Raw genomic sequence first — 7500 nt, 5'->3', positions numbered from 1 at the left:
CCCCTGGAGGTCTAAAGGATGACCAGTAGTTGTGGTTCTCGCCCCGGGCCGTGGGTCTGAGTATGGCCCAAGTGGGACACTTGTGTCGGACTAGGGAGGCTCTGCCGTGCCCCCTTGAGGTCTAAAGGATGACCATGAGGTCAAAAGGATGACCAGTAGTTGTGGTTCTCGCCCCGGGACTTGGGTCAGAGTATGGCCCAAGTGGTGCACTTGTGTCGGTCTAGGGAGGCTGTGCCGGTCCCCCTGGAGGTCTAAAGGATGACCAGTAGTTGTGGTTCTCGCCCCGGGACTTGGGTCAGAGTATAGCCCAAGTGGAGCACTTGTGTCGGACTAGGGAGGCTGTGCCGGGCCCCCTGGAGGTCTCAAGGATGACCAGTAGTTGTGGTTCTCACCCCGGGTCGTGGGTCCGAGTCTGGCCCGAGTAGAGCACTTTGGTCGGCTACCGGGGGGTGTGCCGTGCCCCCTGGAGGTCTAAAGGATGACCAGTAGTTGTGGTTCTCGCCCCGGGACTTGGGTCAGAGTATAGCCCAAGTTGAGCACTTGTGTCGGCCTAGGGAGGCTGTGCCGGGCCCCCTGGAGATCTAAAGGATGACCATGAGGTCAAAAGGATGACCAGTAGTTGTGGTTCTCGCCCCGGGACTTGGGTCAGAGTATAGCCCAAGTGGAGCACTTGTGTCGGCCTAGGGAGGCTGTGCCGGGCCCCCTGGAGGTCTAAAGGATGACCAGTAGTTGTGGTTCTCGCACCGGGACTTGGGTCAGAGTACAGCCCAAGTGGAGCACTTGTGTCGGTCTAGGGAGGCTGTGCCGGGCCCCCTGGAGGTCTAAAGGATGACCAGTAGTTGTGGTTCTCGCCCCGGGCCGTGGGTCTGAGTATGGCCCAAGTGGGGCACTTGCGTCGGACTGGGGAGGCTCTGCCGCGCCCCCTGGAGGTCAAAAGGATGACCAGTAGTTGTGGTTCTCACCCCGGGTCGTGGGTCCGAGTCTGGCCCGAGTAGATCACTTTGGTCGGCTACCGGGGGGTGTGCCGTGCCCCCTGGAGCCATGGGAGTGAGCTCCAGCAGACTGGTATTTTTCGGAGAACCAGGCCCACACTCCTCAGACTTTGTGCCCAGGGACAGGCCACCAAAATCGGCCGCGGCTCGTGCACTTTGCCCCTGCGTTTCTCCCAGAACCAGAGCCGGAAAAATCCCAAAATTGATGCCCAGAGATAGTCGACTCTGCCTGGAATAGATTGCCACCCAAACCCGCCAACTCACGCTGGTTTTCCGATGGCCTCACCTACTAACCCGAGCATGGTCATCGCTCGCACCTTCCAAAACCTCCAGGGGCGCAGGCACTTTTCATTTACTGGCCATAAGGCCGACCGCCTTAAGCGTTAAGCGATAAGCGAAAGGCTTAGTTTGGACTTAGTTTTTGGAGCGACGAGGTCGCCGTTTTGTCAATTCTGAACCGATTTTCACGCGGTTTTCGACTGCCTGCGCCTGGGGAGCCGCCCAGAAGCCCCAGGCAGTGTTCTGGGTGGACTTCCGGACCGGTCCGGACCCGGTACCGGCCGGGGGAACCGCACCACGCCTCTCGGGCGTTTCTACACCGATTTTCGCGGGGTTTTCGACTGCATAGACGGGGCCACCTGCTGCAGGGCCCGAGGGAGGGCCTGCCTGAGCTGGGTCCGACGCAGGGCCCGGTTCCTGGAGCCCGCTGGGGGGGGGGGGGGGGGGGGTTCTCTAAGGCTCACGGCGGGCTGCTGAGGGGCCGGATCGGATGCAGACAGGCGCTCCTCTGCCCAGGTCTTTGCTCCCCTGCCCCACTAGGAATGGAAGACACACTGCCAACAGCTTCTGGAGGGTGATGGGCCCTGCTGCAGACCAGGTCCGACCCAGGTTTCAGCTATCCCACCCCGCAGGGACTTAAAGACACACTGCCATCAGCTTCTGGAGGCTGCTGAGCTCTACTATAGAGCAGGTCCGACCCAGGTTTCAGCTCCTGCAGCCCACTAGGACTTAAACACACACTGCCATCAGCGTCTGGATGGTGATGGGCCCTGCTGCAGACCAGGTCCGACCCAGGTTTCAGCTATCCCACCCCGCAGGGACTTAAAGACACACTGCCATCAGCTTCTGGAGGCTGCTGAGCTCTACTATAGAGCAGGTCCGACCCAGGTTTCAGCTCCTGCAGCCCACTAGGACTTAAACACACACTGCCATCAGCGTCTGGATGGTGATGGGCCCTGCTGCAGACCAGGTCCGACCCAGGTATCAGCTCCTGCACCCCGCAGGGAATTGAAGACACACTGCCATCAGCTTCTGGAGGCTGCTGAGCTCTGCTATAGACCAGGTCCGACCCAGGTTTCAGCTCCTGCACCCCGCAGGGAACTAAACACACACTGCCATCTGCAACTGGAGGCTGCTGAGCCCTGCTGCAGACCAGGTCCGACCCAGGTTATGGCTCTCCCACCCCCCTGGGACTTAAACACACACAGCCATCAGCTTCTGGATGGTGATGGGCCCTGCTGCAGACCAGGTCCGACCCAGGTTTCTGCTCCTCAACCCCGCAGGGAATTAAAGACACACTGCCATCAGCTTCTGGAGGCTGCTGAGCTCCGCTGCAGGCCAGGTCCGACCCAGGTTACAGCTCTCCCACCCCGCAGGGAATTAAAGACACACTGCCATCAGCTTCTCGATGCTGCTGAGGCCTGCTATAGACCAGGTCCGACCCAGGTTTCTGCTCCTGCACCCCGCATGGACTTAAACCCACACTGCCATCGGATTCTGGAGGCTGCTGAGCCCTGATGCAGACCAGGTCCGACCCAAGTTTCAGCTCTCCCACCCCGCAGGGGATCAAACACACACTGCCATCAGCTGCTGGAGGCTGCTGAGCTCTGCTATAGACCAGGTCCGACCCAGGTTTCAGCTCTCCCACCAGGCAGGGACTTAAACACACACTGCCATCAGCTGCTGGAGGCTGCTGAGCTCTGCCATAGACCAGGTCCGACCCAGGTTTCAGCTCCTGCACCCCGCAGGGACTTAAACACACGCAGCCATCAGCTGCTGGAGGCTGCTGAGCTCTGCTATAGACCAGGTCCGACCCAGGTTTCAGCTCTCACACCAGGCAGGGACTTAAACACACACTGCCGTCAGCTTCTGGAGGCTGCTGAGCCCTGCTGCAGACCAGGTCCGACCCAGGTCTCAGCTCTCCCACCCCGCAGGGACTTAAACACACACTGATATCAGCTTCTGGAGGCTGCTGAGCTCTTCTATAGACCAGGTGCGACCCAGGTTTCTGCTCCTCCACCCCGCAGGGAACTAAACACACACTGCCATCAGCTTCTGGAGGCTGCTGAGCTCTGTTACAGACCAGGTCCGACCCAGGTTTCAGCTCTCCCACCAGGCAGGGTCTTAAAGACACACCGCCATCAGCGTCTGGAGGCTGCGGAGCTCTACTATAGACCAGGTCCGACCCAGGTTTCAGCTCCTCCACCCCGCCATAAGCTGCTGGAGGCTGGCTTCCGCTCCTCCACCCCGCCATCAGCTGCTGGGGGCTGGCTGGCTGCTGGAGGCTGGCTGCTGCTGCTGCTGCTCCTCCACCACGCCATCAGCAGCTGGAGGCTGCTGAGCTCTGCTATAGACCAGGTCCGACCCAGGTTTCAGCTCTCCCACCAGGCAGGGACTTAAACACACACTGCCATCAGCAACTGGAGGCTGCTGAGCTCTGCTGCAGACCAGGTCCGACCCAGCTTTCAGCTCCTGCACCCCGCAGGGACTTAAACACACACTGCCACCAGCTTCTGGAGGGTGATGGGCCCTGCTGTGGACCAGGTCCGACCCGGATATCAGCTCTCCCACCAGGCAGGGACTTAAACACACACTGCAATCAGCTGCTGGAGGCTGCTGAGCTCTTCTATAGACCAGGTCCGACCCAGGTTTCAGCTCTCCTACCAGGCAGGGACTTAAACACACACTGCCATCAGCTTCTGGAGGCTGCCGAGCCCTGCTGCAGACCATGTCCGACCCAGGTTTCAGCTCTCCCACCAGGCAGGGACTTAGAGGCACGCTGCCATCAGCTTCTGGAGGCTGCTGAGCTCTGCCATAGACCAGGTCCGACCCAGGTTTCAGCTCCTGCACCCCGCAGGGACTTAAACACACGCAGCCATCAGCTGCTGGAGGCTGCTGAGCTCTGCTATAGACCAGGTCCGACCCAGGTTTCAGCTCTCCCACCAGGCAGGGACTTAGAGGCACGCTGCCATCAGCTTCTGGAGGCTGCTGAGCTCTGCCATAGACCAGGTCCGACCCAGGTTTCAGCTCCTGCACCCCGCAGGGACTTAAACACACGCAGCCATCAGCTGCTGGAGGCTGCTGAGCTCTGCTATAGACCAGGTCCGACCCAGGTTTCAGCTCTCACACCAGGCAGGGACTTAAACACACACTGCCATCAGCTGCTGGAGGCTGCTGAGCTCTGCTATAGACCAGGTCCGACCCAGGTTTCTGCTCCTCCACCCCGCAGGGAATTAAAGACACACTGCCATCAGCTTCTGGATGGTGATGGGCCCTGCTGCAGACCAAGTCCGACCCGGGTTACAGCTCTCCCACCAGGCAGGGAATTAAACACACTGCCATCAGCTTCTGCTGGCTGCTGAGCTCTGCTGCAGACCAGGTCCGACCCAGGTTTCAGCTCCTGCACCCCGCAGGGAACTAAACACACACTGCCATCACCTTCTGCTGGCTGCTGAGCCCTGCTGCAGACCAGGTCCGACCCAGGTTTCAGCTCCTGCACCCCGCAGTGGATTAAAGACACACTGCCATCAGGTTCTGGAGGCTGCTGAGCTCTGCTGCAGACCAGGTCCGACCCAGGTTATGGCTCTCCCACCCCGCAGGGACTTAAACACACACCGCCGTCAGCTTCTGGATGGTGATGGGCCCTGCTGCAGACCAGGTCCGACCCACGTTTCAGCTCTCCCACCCCGCAGGGGATGAAACACACACTGCCATCAGCTTCTGGAGGCTGCTGAGCTCTGCTAAAGACCAGGTCCGACCCAGCTTTCAGCTCTCCCACCAGGCAGGGAGTTAAAGACACACTGTCATCGGCTTCTGGAGGGTGCTGAGCCCTGCTGCACACCAAGTCTGACCCAGGTTTCAGCTCATCCACCCCGCAGGGACCTAAACACACACTGCCATCAGCTTCTGAGTGGTAATGGGCCCTGCTGCAGACCAGGTCCGACCCAGGTTTCAGCTCCTCCACCCCGCCATCACCAGCTGGAGGCTGGCTGCTGCTCCTGCACCCTGCCATCAGCTGCTGGAGGCTTCTGTTCCTCCACCCCGCCATCAGCAGCTGGAGGCTGGCTGCTGGAGGCTGGCTGCTGCTCCTCCACCCCGCCATCAGCTGCTGGAGGCTGGCTGCTGCTCCTGCACCCCGCCATCAGCTGCTGGAGGCTGGCTGCTGGAGGCTGGCTGCAGCTCCTCCACCCCACCATCAGCTGCTGGACGCTGGCTGCAGCTCCTGCACCCCGCCATCAGCTGCTGGAGGCTGGCTTCTGCTCCTCCACCCCGCCATCAGCTGATGGAGGCTGCCTGCTTCTCCACCCCGCCATCACTAGCTGGAGGCTGGCTGCTGGAGGCTGGCTGCAGCTCCTCCACCCCGCCATCAGCTGCTGGAGGCTGGCTGCTGCTCCTGCACCCCGCCATCAGCTGCTGGAGGCTGGCTGCTGCTCCTCCACCCAACCATCAGCTGCTGGACGCTGGCTGCAGCTCCTCCACCCCACCATCAGCTGCTGGACGCTGGCTGCAGCTCCTCCACCCCGCCATCAGCTGCTGGAGGCTGCCTGCAGCTCCTGCACCCCGCCATCAGCTGCTGGAGGCTGCCTGCAGCTCCTGCACCCCGCCATCACCAGCTGGAGGCTGGCTTCTGCTCCTACACCCCGCCATCAGCTGATGGAGGCTGCCTGCTTCTCCACCCCGCCATCACTAGCTGGAGGCTGGCTGCTGGAGGCTGGCTGCAGCTCCTCCACCCCACCATCAGCTGCTGGACGCTGGCTGCAGCTCCTGCACCCCGCCATCAGCTGCTGGAGGCTGCCTGCAGCTCCTGCACCCCGCCATCACCAGCTGGAGGCTGGCTTCTGCTCCTCCACCCCGCCATCAGCTGATGGAGGCTGCCTGCTTCTCCACCCCGCCATCACTAGCTGGAGGCTGGCTGCTGGAGGCTGGCTGCAGCTCCTCCACCCCGCCATCAGCTGCTGGAGGCTGGCTGCTGCTCCTCCACCCAACCATCAGCTGCTGGACGCTGGCTGCAGCTCCTCCACCCCACCATCAGCTGCTGGACGCTGGCTGCAGCTCCTCCACCCCACCATCAGCTGCTGGACGCTGGCTGCAGCTCCTCCACCCCGCCATCACCAGCTGGAGGCTGCCTGCTGCTCCTCCACCCCGCCATCAGCTGATGGACGCTGGCTGCAGCTCCTCCACCCCGCCATCTGCTGCTGGAGGCTGGCTGGCCGCTGGAGGCTGGCTGCTGCTCCCACACACCGCCATCAGCTGCTGGAGGCTGGCTGGCTGCTGGAGGCTGGCTGCTGCTGCTCCTCCTCCCCGCCATCACCAGCTGGAGGCTGGCTGCTGCTCCTACACCCCGCCATCAGCTGATGGAGGCTGCCTGCTCCTCCGCCCCGCCATCACCAGCTGGAGGCTGGCTGCTGGAGGCTGGCTGCAGCTCCTTCACCCCGCCATCACCAGCTGGAGGCTGGCTTCTGCTCCTGCACCCCGCCATCAGCTGCTGGAGGCTGGCTTCTGCTCCTCCACCCCGCCACCAGCTGCTGGAGGCTGGCTGCTGCTCCTGCACCCCGCCATCAGCTGCTGGAGGCTTCTGTTCCTCCACCCCGCCATCAGCAGCTGGAGGCTGGCTGCTGGAGGCTGGCTGCTGCTCCTCCACCCCGCCATCAGCTGATGGACGCTGGCTGCAGCTCCTCCACCCCGCCATCACCAGCTGGAGGCTGCCTGCTGCTCCTCCACCCCGCCATCAGCTGCTGGAGGCTGGCTGCTGCTCCTGCACCCTGCCATCAGCTGCTGGAGGCTGGCTGCTGCTCCTCCACCCCACCATGACCTGCTGGAGGCTGGCTGCAGCTCCTCCACCCCGCCATCAGCTGCTGGAGGCTGGCTGCAGCTCCTCCACCCCACCATCAGCCGTTGGAGGCTGGCTGCTGCTCCTCCACCCTGACATCACCAGCTGGAGGCTTCTGTTCCTCCACCCCACCATCAGCAGCTGGAGGCTGGCTGCTTGAGGCTGGCTGCTGCTCCCCCACCCCGCCATCACCTGCTGGAGGCTTCTGCTCCTCCACACCGCCACCAGCTGCCTGTGGTGAACCGCTGACGACCAGCCCAGGCCCACGTCTCACCTCTCCCTGCCCGCCCTGGATGCACAACCACCCACCAAGGCTCAAGCTTCCCCCTGCCCGCTGCACGTCCAGCCGGCCTCTGCCCTGTCCCCTCTCTCACCTGCATCACATCCAGGCTCATCAGG

This window comes from Nothobranchius furzeri, unplaced genomic scaffold (genome assembly GCF_043380555.1).
Source record: "Nothobranchius furzeri strain GRZ-AD unplaced genomic scaffold, NfurGRZ-RIMD1 Scf225, whole genome shotgun sequence".
Lineage (NCBI taxonomy): Eukaryota > Metazoa > Chordata > Actinopteri > Cyprinodontiformes > Nothobranchiidae > Nothobranchius > Nothobranchius furzeri.
Note: the sequence above shows the minus strand (reverse complement) of the source record.